Source organism: Podarcis tiliguerta (assembly GCF_965153285.1).
Source record: "Podarcis tiliguerta genome assembly, chromosome: 16".
Taxonomy (NCBI): Eukaryota; Metazoa; Chordata; class Lepidosauria; order Squamata; family Lacertidae; genus Podarcis; species Podarcis tiliguerta.
This window is the reverse complement of record NC_139549.1, coordinates 33,409,249-33,422,199: the sequence shown is the minus strand read 5'-3', so window position 1 is coordinate 33,422,199 and position 12,951 is coordinate 33,409,249.

Below are 12,951 nucleotides of genomic sequence, written 5' to 3'. Positions count from 1 at the left end.
TGCAATCCCTGCAGTCCTGACACTGCCAGGTAAGGAGGCATTGGGTTTTGGGAAGGAGGCATGAGGGCTCTAGGCCCCTGCCAGAGCCTTGCATCTCCTTCCCAAAGCCTGGCACCTCACTTAGCCAGCTTTGGGAAGTCAGCGCAAGAGCTGGTGCGTGTGTATCAAATTTGGGGCTCACTCACGCACACACTCAAGTGCATGCATGCACAATCCAGTATGCAGCCTGCAGGTTCCGTGTCGAAGTACTGCTGCAGCCCACTTGGTATGAAATGTTGGACCACCTTGGGTTAGACGATAACCAGTCTTTATTGAGCATTTGTTCTGAATCATTTTCAGGGTGGCTATATAACAACATGCATTCAACTTGATTCGCTTGCACGGGGGCATAGGCCTTCCCATTAACCATTTGTCCACTACACACTTTTCAATGCATTTCCCCATCACTTTCCTAGCAGCAAAAAGTCTGTTTTCTGCCTGTGTGTGTATCTCCGGTACCAGGAAGACAAAGCACTTTAGTCCACTTCAGTTGCACAAACCTAAATTCACATTATATGCTTGAATCCCTCCTGCAAAATAGTGACAGTATGTGGGGATCCTCCATCAGAAGTCAGTCTTCCAGTTTAATGCACCTGGAAAAAGCAAGTTAAACCGGCGAATGTGGGAGGTTATGACACCTATTTTCTTAGTAGTGGCTTGTTAAGAAATAGGGAGATAGCGGGAGTACCATGCTGTTGTTGAGATCTGAAGAAGCATTACTGAGCCTTTAATACAATCATGCTGGAGGTGGAAAGGGAGGGGCTTTTTGGCACTGAACACCACTGTGTCCCGCCAAACACTCTGTTAAAACTAAGTAAACGTCTTATGAAAACACCTGCCATTTGCATTATGTGTTAAGGAAGCTGCAGTAAAAGAACAAACACAATTACCAAAAATTCAGCACTCCCTCTCCTTCCCCTGCTCGCCCAAAAAAAGAGGGGGAATAGAGAAAATCCTTTCTTCTGTCAATCATCTCTTCCAGAATCACACATGCAACACAATCCACAAGCTAGACCCAAGTACACTGAAATTTCTGTGCTAAGCGGGAGTTGGGGCTGGATTGCCAGAGGATGGGTCGGTTTTATGAACTTGAGAACAGCTTTGGGAGGCATGTAGGGATGGAGGAGAAACTTCAGCTCACATTTACCAAATTCACACTTCCCGAAGCTCAGCCCTCCTTTGAAATTTGCACACCTCTGAATTTTGCATTGCAGTTCTCCAGCCAAGTGATATTTACAAGAAAGCCTATCCTAGTGTGCATTGAAATTCATATATATTGTATTAGGGGAAATTGCTTTGCAAATATGTGTGTGCTAGGCAAAACTGCATACATCAATGTGAATATTAGGAGAAATTTGCACCCAAATGCTGATGAATTTTCATGTGGGCTTTAAAAAGAAAAAAACCGACAAAGTGATGTGGAAATGTGGAGAAGTGAATTTAAGATTGGAAAAATGAGAAACCAAAATCATCAGATTTGCTCATCCTAACAGCATGTACAGTGGTACCTCAGGTTAAGAACTTAATTCGTTCCAGAGGTCTGTTCTTAACCTGAAACAGTTCTTAACCTGAAGCACCACTTTAGCTAATGGGGTCTCCCGCTGCAGCTGCGCCGCCGGAGCACAATTTCTGTTCTCATCCTGAAGCAAAGTTCTTAACCTGAGGTAATATTTCTGGGCTAGCGGAGTCTGTAACCTGAAGCGTATGTAACCTGAAGCATATGTAACCCGAGGTACCACCGTACATGCATAGCAATGGGGTCACTGAGTTTACTCTTGAGTCCCAACCAACATATTTCCTTTAACAGCCTCTCCTTGCCTTCCTTCATTATCCCCTCTAGCTTCAATGTTCAGACAGTGAGTGCCAATGCTAATTTACGCAAAATGGCACCAAAGAGACACACAAACATGGAGGACTCAGGTGGCTTGGGAGACCCGAAGATCTGCAAAGTGCCGCCCAAAAAAGTCTTTAAGGAGGATTAAGGAGGGGGTAATCCAAACCAGTCCAATTTGGGGTGCGCTCAGTAGCCACAGCATCCTTAATGACTGACGGATGGAGGTGAGCATGAAAAACCAGGTGGGAGGGGATGGGAGTGGCTGGAAGGTTCCACACAACAAAATTTTGTTGCAGATCCCAACAGGCCATGGCCCTCATCCAGCAGGACACCTCTTGTGCTCTTAGATTGGAACCCAATATATCCCACCCCTCTGTCTCCTAAACACCACACAGATCCTATAGGCTGTGGTTATTTTGACCATCTACTTGACAACACTGATGCATATCAGTATACTGATGCCATCTTCTCCAAGGCACAAGGTGTTTTCAGCAACCTATACTGACGTGGGGACGGTGGCAGGAGGAAAGCCGATTGTGTGAATTGGCAGGCGGCCAAGAAGATTTATGTCAAAAGGATCTAACCACAAGTGAATTGATAAGCCTGCCTGCGGTTGAATTGTCATCCTCTTTATCAAGGTGAGGGGGAAAGCTAATACTGTTCTACTCATCCTCTCCCACTCGCCCCCCATTCATCTTTTAATTTCCAGCTTGGCAACTGTATCTGCTAGATTGAACATAGCCAAAGGAATGGTTTCTCCATCTGAGGCCAGCCTGAAAGTGAGCTATTAAAGGCTTTGCCTGTGTCCATAGCACAGAAGCTCATTGCCCCATTCTCCTTGTGGAAAAAACATGCAAGCGTGAGTGAGCACTGCTGCTCTTTGCTATGCAAATGTTGGTGTTAATTGCACCAAAATGAGAAGCATATTACTTAAATCAGGGCACTCTCCTGAAGGGTATTGGTGTGTGTGTGTGTGTGTGTGTGTGTGTGTGTGTGTGATATTTTGCCAGATGTTGCTTTATGACTGTGGTTTAATACCTAGCCATCTGTTTGCTTCCTTACTCCATCTCAGCTTTTGAATTTTCACTGCATCTTATCCACCTCCTCTTCTTCTTTTTTAAATAATAATAATAATAATAATAATAATAATAATACACAGTCTTTTATCTCTTTTAGGCCTAAAGGATGAAGAGAAAAAGAAAAAGCAAGAACAGGGAAAACTTCCAGGAAGCAGAGAGTACTATTGTATTTTAATATTCTGTTGGAAGCTGCCCAGATTGGCTGGGGAAACCCAGACAGATGGGTGGGGTATAAATAATAAATTATTATTAGGTAAAAGTAAAGGGACCCCTGACCATTAGGTCCTGTCACAGATGACTCTGGGGCTGCAGCGCTCATCTCGCTTTATTGGCCGAGGGAGCTGGTGTACAGCTTCCGAGTCATGTGGCCAGCATGACTAAGCCACTTTTGGAAAACCAGAGCAGCGCACAGAAACGCTGTTTACCTTCCCGCCGGAGCGGTACCTATTTATCTACTTGCACTTTGACGTGCTTTCGAACTGCTAGGTTGGCAGGAGCAGGGACCAGCAACGGGAGCTCACCCCATCGCAGGGATTCAAACCACAGATCTTCTGATCCGCAAGTCCTAGGCTCTGTGGTTTAACTCAGCGCCACCAGTGTCCCTTTAAATTATTATTGTTGTTGTTGTTGTTGTTGTTGTTGTTGTTGTTGTTGTTGTTATATTTGCTGTGAGACAAAAAATGAAAACAGCAAAGAAAGAAAGAAAGAAAGAAAGAAAGAAAGAAAGAAAGAAAGAAAGAAAGAAAGAATTCATTTTCTCCCCCACCCCCTCTCTTTCCCACCCAGAGATGTAGGAGAATTCTGAGAAAGAGAAATGGGAGCAGAAATTTCCATTGCCTGGTTATTTGTCCCATGTCCTGAACAGAAATCAACCACCCCTGCAGAACCCCACCCTGAGTCATGTTTTCTTGGTCACACTAACCTGTGGCAGAATGTTAGAGTAGAAGAGCAGAATGTTTGGGAACTGGCATTTGGAGTAATGGGACCATCAGTGACATAGTACTTGGAACCAATTTCTGCTCTTCACTTGATTCCATTTAGGAATTCCTTGTTCGCAGGATGCAGCAGGGAGGGCAAGGGAGAGCAGTTGGCCAAGGTCACCCAGGGCATCTACCTTCCAGGCAAGACCTGAAGTAGATCTCTTGGGCCCAACACCCTGTTTCCCTCTATCAATCCCCCTCTGCTTCCTTGCCAGCATTAGAGCTGTCGGAACAAGAGCATCTGCTTCAGCTTAGTGTTAATTCACTTAGTTTGCTTGTTTAACTAAGTTGAACTGCTCCTTTGATTAGTTCCATTTTAAGCAAAGTTTAATCAAACATCTGAAAGTAAACAAAATCAAATTGAACTAATTGAAGTAAATGGGAGTCAAATTATGGCCTCGTTAAGCAAGTTAAAGCAAAAGTACGCAAAGCTGGGTTTTCCGCAAATGTCGAGTCGCGGCGCAGATTTAAAATTTGGGAACTAAAGAAACCAAAGCTAGAAGCCAAAGCTCAAAGAGAGATGGGTGCATTCATCCCAACCTCTGGCTGGCATATAGCACATAGCTGGAAATATCAGCCAAACTGAACATGGAAGCTTTGGGAAAGAATGGGTTGCTTCTAACTCATTTTTGCTCTGAGTAGACCCACTGAAATCAATGGACCTAAGTAATGTCTATTGTTTCAATGAATCTAACACTGGAAACAATTGTTTGAATGTAGGGTGATCATATGTACTATTTTACAGAGGACCATCCTCTGTTTGAAAGGATGCCAGAAGACTACCCTTTATATGAAAGCATCATATTTAATGAACGCATCATATTTGTCTAGTCCAAAACCAGCTTAAAATAAAGAAACCTTCTCCTGCAATTGCCCATCAACAGTTAACACCGGACTGAACAGGCATGGAGGTGACTTGACCACAGTCTTCACCAATACAGTGAAATATATAGTATTACAGTAATTATTTCTAAATGGGTCTAAATCAGGCACCCCCAAACTCGGCCCTCCAGATGTGTTGGGACTACAGCTCCCATCATCCCTAGCTAACAGGACCAGTGGTCAGGGATGAAGGGAATTGTAGTCCCAAAACATCTGGCGGGCCGAGTTTGGAGATGCCTGGTCTAAATGGTCTATGACCCTCCAGGTGCTGCTGGACTCCAACTCCCATCAACCCCAGCAATCATCATCAAGGTTGATGGGAGTTGGAGTCTACCAATTTCTAGAGGGTCACAGGTTCCTCATCCTTGCAAATCCTCTTTGGTCTTCTTTGTTTTGGTGATTCACAGCCAGCCACATTGCAACAGGCATCTTCAGGAGAAGAAAAGGCTAAGGAGTAAACCCTATACAAATCTGGAGTGGAGTCCCAAATACAGTTGAGTGATGCCTTGTATGCCTCCTTCCAGCAACTCCTGCAGCTGAGCTGGTGCCAAATGTATTGCTCTGTTTCCTTTGGACCACATCAGCAAGGTTCCCCAGCAGTTTGACTTCATCCCTGGAGGTGAACTCCACTGTGTCTCGAGATGGACGGATGCCAACATCCGCTGGGGGAAGTGAGAGAGATTTGTTAAAATGTTGCAAGTTTTTGTCATGCCTCTGATGCACATTGATCTGTTTCCATGCACATGGAAATTAAGGATGGTGCGTTGAATCTGTGGCCCTCCAAAAGGAAGGCAACACGCAGCCCCCAGTCTCTGATTTTGCACTGTTCACCTGCGGAGAGATGCTCTGAACGATAGCCTATCATACGGCAACTATTATTTAGTAAATCACTTTAACCAAAAGACCCAGCACCCTTTTTCATTTTGAATAACTGAACGATAAGGTTTTTGTAGAGTGGGTGAATGCAGCAGACACCAGCTCTAAGGGTTCTGCAACAATTGCTCTATTCAGTTATACAGCATTTGTGAATACGGAGAGCGCGTCATTCAAAGATTGCAAGCTCTGACACCAATCTGCGTGCGTTCGAACTCCTGAATGGAGGGAACGGAGTTCATTGCCTCTGCCTGTCGTTGGCCTCCTGCTTTAAACCCACCAGTTCCAATGGAAACCAGTCACCGCCCATTCCTACCTGTAGGCAGAGCGGAGGCTGAGCTACGCATTCTCCTGTGATAAGTTTTGGCTTGCAAATCAAAGGCAATGATTAGGGTTGGGTGAATCTGTCGATTTTAATTTATATCCATTTCTTACTTTTCCAGCCTTACCTTAAGTCTGCCCAATTCTGCATCAGTTTTGTGGGGTGAGAGTTTTTGATTCGTTTTTTAAGGTGAAAATTCATTTGCATTACTCTATGCATTTCTCCATGGGACGCGGGTGGCGCAGTGGGTTAAACCACAGAGCCTAGGACTTGCCAGTCAGAAGGTCGGTGGTTCGAATCCCCACGATGGGGTGAGCTCCTGTTGCTCGGTCGCTGCTCCTGCCAACCTAGCAGTTTGAAAGCACATCAAAGTGCAAGTAGATAAAAAGGTACCGCTCCGGCAGGAAAGTAAACAGCGTTCCCATGCACTGCTCTGGTTCGCCAGAAGCAGCTTAGTCATGCTAGCCACATGACCTGGAAGCTGTACGCCAGCTCCCTCAGCCAATAAAGCGAGATGAGCTCCGCAACCCCAGAGTCGGCCACGACTGGACCTAATGGTCACCCCCTTTACCTTTACCTTTTATGCATTTCTCCTAATATATTGAAAGCAATCTCCCCTGATATCATGCATTTGGGTAAATTTTCACCCCTGCGTATATATACTTTATTTTGGGGTACACTTTCCTCTGGTGTGCATAAAGATTTGTATTGCGAAATTCGGAGAAGTGTGGATTTCAAGGGGTTGTTTTGGTTCAAGCATCGGTTTAGGAAGTGCAAGTCAGGTATTAGGCATTAAAATGTCAACAGGAAAAAAATGATCTCCCCTCCCTTGTGAGGAGTGGATTGGACACCTTCCCCTGTACCCAAAGGCACGAGGCTAGCTTAGGAGGTACAGAGTGGGTTAGTTTAAGGGGGTTAAGGGGAAATGATGGTGGAACACAGAAAGTTGCCTTATGTGCCAATGGTCACTCTTACCTTAGTATTGTCTACACCAGCTGGCAGTGGCTTTCCATGATTTCTGGCAGGGGTTTCTCTCAAATCTACTTGGAGATGCTGGGGTTGAATTAGGGACCTTCTACATGCAAAGCAGATGCTCTACTGAGCCATGGCCCTTCCCAAAGGAGAAGCTGGCTTCTACAGAGTCAACCTGTTGTTCCATCTAGCTCAGTATTGCCTCCACTGGCTGGCAGAAGCACTCTTGGATTTCAGGCAGGGGACTCCCCCACCCCTACCTGGAGATTTCAGAGCTAGAACCTCGTACCTTCTACATGCACTTTCTACCACCTAGTGGCTCATATTGCCATCGCTTGATGCAGCTGCCTCACTCTGTTTTGTGGGTGAGCTGCTCCTGAGCAAACCCCACTGCATAGGCAGTGGATGAGCATTTCCAGGCTGCAAAGTGTGTAGGATTCCTAGTTAGGAGAAATAAATTAACTTTCCATCGATTAGGAACCGAAGGCCTGTCAAGGAATCTGCCCCAGCCGCCCCACGGAACGGACACTCAAATTCAATAGCAACAGCTCTCTGCAACCTTTTAAGTGCTGACAACAGCTTTTAACCCTGGCTCACCTATTCATTCCGTGTGTTAATTAAGGGCTCCGCAGCCAGGGAGGAGAGAGAAGTCAATTAATTAATTGCATCCACACTCACTGAAAGGCACACAGCAGAAATCGAAAGGAACTGGTACCATAAGAGGTGTGGTGGTGGAGTCTCGTCTAGATGACTTTCAGAGATATCACTATCAGGGCTATCTTTCACAGCACCCAAATCTTCCGAGGCAACTGGCCTCCTTTCACCAAATGCTGGGGGGGGGGAGCAAAAGAGGGTGGTTCTCTCTCAATCTGCTTCAGAGCTACAGGCCAGAATCTTAGAGCAGGAAGGGAGCTTGAATGGCTGCCCAATGTCTGCATTAATACCTTGTGCTAGGTGGACCAATGAGCTAGGTGGACCTTGAGCTAAGTGGACTAATGGTCCAATCTGATATAAGGCAGTTTCCTAAATCCCTCTCTGCTGCTCATGGTAGAGTAGCCTATAGTGCAATTGTTGTTGTTTAGTCGTTTAGTCGTGTCCAACTCTTTGTGACCCCATGGACCATTGCACGCCAGGCACTCCTGTCTTCCACTGCCTCCCAAACTCATGCTGGTTGCTTCGAGAAAACTATCCAGTCATCTCGTCCTCTGTCGTCCCCTTCTCCTTGTGCCCTCCATCTTTTCCAACATCAGGGTCTTTTCCAGGGAGTCTTCTCTTCTCATGAGGTGGCCAAAGTATTGGAGCCTCAGCTTCAGGATCTGTCCTTCCAGTGAGCACTCACAGCTGATTTCCTTAAGAATGGATAGGTTTGATCTTTTTGCAGTCCATGGGACTCTCAAGAGTCTTCTCCTGCACCATAATTCAAAAGCATCAATTCTTCGGCGATCAGCCTTCTTTATGGTCCAGCTCTCACTTCCATACATCACTATTGGGAAAACCATAGTTTTAACTATACGGAATCTTTGTTGGCAAGGTGATGTCTCTGCTTTTTAAGATGCTGTCTATACACGAGCCCAAAGTCCTATAACACCTGTGAACAGTCAAGGAAGCAGTCTGTAAAGGCATTACAGAGAATGGAGCCATCCTTTTGCTGGTTTATGTTAATTTTTTGTCCTCCCCCCTTTTTTCCCCCTCCTTTGGTGGTTTCACTTTATTTATTTATTTATTTTCTCCTGGAAGCTTAAGTAACCTGCTGAAGTGCATTAAAACGCTCTTGCCAAGCCCTCGTTTATTGTAAATATAACAGCAAATCCATTGTAAACAGCAGCAAGAGGCTTGTGGGAACACATTCATCAAAATAAACGGCTCTTGGAAAGGAGGGAGAGAGAGAGAAAAGTCCTCTGCTCTGCTTGTTTAACTAGCATTGCAGCTTCTCACCACGTAGCCGATTTCCAAATACACAATTTATTGCCATGCCCAGATTTGCTTAGGAGCTAGGATGACACTCCTCTGGGGCTACTTTGAACATCCAGTTAATCAAAGCACAATGCCAACCCCGATCATATTTACAATCTGGCAGGCAATTAGTCGATAATAAATAAATAAAAGCAGGGATCAGCGGGGTGAAGACAAATGGCATTGTTGTGCCTGTATCAATGGGCTTATAGATTCCAAAAAGATGTGTCAGTAAGCGCTACAGAGAATAAATATTTATCAATGGGAAGTGTCATTCATATAATATGATAAAGTATCTTTAGCCATGGCAGAAAGAAAAAATTAAAAAAACAAACCAACCCAACAGCACACTAGATTAACCACCTAATCATTCCCAGAGCTGGGTGGAGTTTGGAGGCAATTTTGTTAGCCCTGCCAAGCGACCGCAGGAACTTAAGGTGAAATAGGTCTCTGCATTTGGTACAGGAAATCGATAATAAAATGTTTCAGCAGCCCAAAATAAAGGCATGTGTTGTAATCTGGATCCACTCAAAACCAACAGGATTTTTTGTCGTAAGCTTCAGTGGGTGCAAAGTCACACCCCAGGATCTCTGTGGACCCATGGGCATTGTGACAACAGAATGTGGGACAAGATGGGCTAGGAGTCCTAGGATTGGTAGTGGGATGGTGGTGAATGGTAAGAGGGAGAAGATGGGGAGATATCAGAAGCTGAAGAGGTAACAGGGCTTAGTGAGCAGGGAGAGTCTGTGACAGAAGTCCAGAAGCAGAGGCATAAGCTAAATCAGGAGAGGATGGGGGCCAATAGGCAGAGATGAGTCTAGCTGGTGAAGAGACAGAGGTGTCTCCCTCTTCTGCTGCAACAAGCTCCCCTCCCCCGATCTCCCTAAACTAAGGAAAGCATGAAAAGGACAGAGGAGACATTAGTTTCACACAGGAGCAGTCTCAAATTGCTTGGGGAAAACCCTGGAGAAAAAGGAACTTGGGCACCTATGAGGAGGTAGGGACCTTCAGTCTCAGCAACTACTTCTTGGGGGTGAGACCTACCTACTGGAGATGTGTTACTGGGCTCATTTGGCCTGACACTCCTGTGCAGATCCTGTTTTTGCTAATAAAGGGTCAACGCCAACTTTCACAGTGTGATTTACTGCTGTCTTGCTCCTGTCGGGACCTCTTGATGAGATAGCATCTGCTGGATGCAATGTGCAGTGATCCATTGGTTATATAAGGAATGGGTGATCTTTTAGATAAGGTAAAGGTAAAGGGACCCCTGACCATTAGGTCCAGTCATGGTCGACTCTGGGGTTGCGGCACTCATCTCGCTTTATTGGCCGAGGGAGCCGGCGTACAGCTCATGTGGTCATGTGGCCAGCAGGACTAAGCTGCTTCTGGTGAACCAGAGCAGTACACGGAAATGCCATTTACCTTCCCGCTGGAGCGGTACCTATTTATCTACTTGCACTTTGATGTGCTTTCGAACTGCTAGGTTGGCAGGAGCAGGGACCGAGCAATGGGAGCTCACCCCGTCGCGGGGATTCGGACCGCCAACCTTCTGATCAGCAAGTCCTAGGCTCTGTGGTTTAACCCACAGCGCCACCCACATCCTGGTCCTAATCTGTATAGGACTTTGCACATCTGTGCTAGCAACTTAAAGCTTAACCTAGAAGCTACCTGGGAGCCAGTGCAATTCTTTCAGAAGCTGCAAAACATGGTGGCAATAATGTGAGCAGGGTTTTTATTATTATTAACATTTGTATTCCACCTTTCCTGCAAGCTCAAGGTAGCATACATGGCTCTCCTCCTCCCTATGTCATCCTCACAACAACCCTATGAGGTAGTTTAGGCTGAGAGTGAGTGACTAACACAGAATCACGGAGTGGGGTCCATGGCTGAGCAGGGATCTGAACCCTAGTCTCTCGGGTCCTAGTCTAACAGCCCAGGCACTGCACCACGCAAACACTCTGCGGTTGAATATTTTGCACTAGCTGAAGCATTCAGTCTTTAAATGCAAAGCAGATGCTCTACCACCGAACATCTTATAAGAACTCCAAAGCCCACGGTTACACCACGGGGTGGGGGGAGACCCTGGCACTAGCTGAAGGAGGCAGGCAGATGTTCTCATGTTTACAGCAGCAGGCAGACACAGCTCCTCATTGGACGGGAGCTTTCCTTCCCTTGGGGCCTGTGAGTGGGAAGATAGACAAGGAGTCTCCAAAAAGGGATCCTTCCTATGCTTGCACATCGCTACCCTGCTAGTGAGACCTGATGAAAATTTAAATGCTCCCTTGGTGTAGAAACCCGCCACTGTCCTCCCACTTGTTGTTACATGGGCGTTTGGCAACATCCTATGCATCTGCATGCAAATGTGTCGAAGTACCTGGGAGCAGACACTCCCAGCTGCCTTTCAAATTAAACCTCTGCAGGAAAGGTTGTGCCAATTCTTTGCAGTAGCTACGCAGCCAAGGCATTTGAAAAGAGAGAGAGAGAGAGAGCGCATATCTGAGCAGCAAACAGGAAGTCCTCAAATTTCGGTTTCCAGCACTTATTCCCATCACTGGGGCCATCAAGGCAGGACTTTTGGGCACAAGTCCAATGGATTGTGCAACATTGTGCCTTGCATGCAGATGGTCCCTGGTTCAGCCCAGGTAGCGCCAGGTGAGATTCCCTGTCTGAAACCTTGGAGAGCTGCTGCCAGTCAGTGTAGACAATACTGAGCCAGGTGGACCATTGATCTCGCTATTTGTTTTAATCTTTATTTGCACGACATTGCTGCATGCCTGGCGACTGCATCTATAAATATATAGATGGTGAACTAATAATACACATTGCCATCCTTTTTTTTTTTTAAAGCACTCTTTCCTGGCAAATCATTAAAACATTTGAAAGCATTCCTGTTTACCCAGACATTTGGTAGAATGTTTTTAACTGCAACGGTTTTAGTTGTTATTGCTTTTAAAATATTTTAATCAGCTTCAGAACGTTCTTGCTTTGTTTCTAAATTGGATGCCTGTTTGCCACCCTGGGCTCCTTGGGTAGGAAGTGTGAGATTTAAATAAAATAAACAAATAAATAATAAGCCTAGGATCTAAATTGCCTAAATGGCAACACCGATTTCCCCCTTCCACAGACCTGGAGCTGTATCTTGATAACTGGCTGGGCATTGCAAGTGCCGACACCTGCAGGCTTCATCCTGGCTCATCTGGAAAGTTAACCAGGGTCAGGATTGGCTGGTATCTATACCACAGACCACCCAAAAAGTGCAAGTGTTGCTGGTGGCAATTGCAAGTGATCACAGCAAACCAAGCAATGCAAGAATTACAATAGCAACTAGGGATGGAGAGAAAAATCTGGTTCATTTAAAGGTGAACAGACCTGCCGTATTTTTCACTCTATAGGACGCACTTTTTCCCCTCCAAAAACGAAGGGGAAATGTATGTGCGTCCTATGGAGCGAATGCAGGCTTCGGGTAGCTATCTGCACGCCTTGTGGATAGCAGCCTGCAGTCCGAAGCCCAGGGAGGGCAGCGCTGCGCTCCCCGGGCTTCGGGCAGCTATCCGCAGCACTTGCCGCCACTCCCGGACCTATTCTGGGGGCTGGGGTTGGGGGAAGCTCAGGCTTCCCCTGCCCCAGCCCCACGGCTAAAAGCAAAGCCGCGCGCAGCCTCTCCCGGCTGGAGAGGTTGTGCGTGGCTAAAGAGGAAGCCCCCCGCCCCAAAAAAAAAAAACCAATGAGGTGCGCCCTATGGTCCGGTGCACCCTATAGAGCGAAAAATACAGTAATTCACACTTTCTGAAACAAAAGCCGTCCTTCAATATTTGCACTTCTCCAGCCACATGCAGTTCTCTTGCCAAGGAACTTATACAAAAACGTATATGCTAGTGTGCGTTGAAATGCAGATATATAAAACTGAAGGGAAAATCACTTTGCAGAAACGTGTGTATTAAGCATAAATGCATACAAAAATGTGTAAATTCAGAGAAATTCATGCTAAGCAAACAGGAATGTCCTGTACTCTGTTAA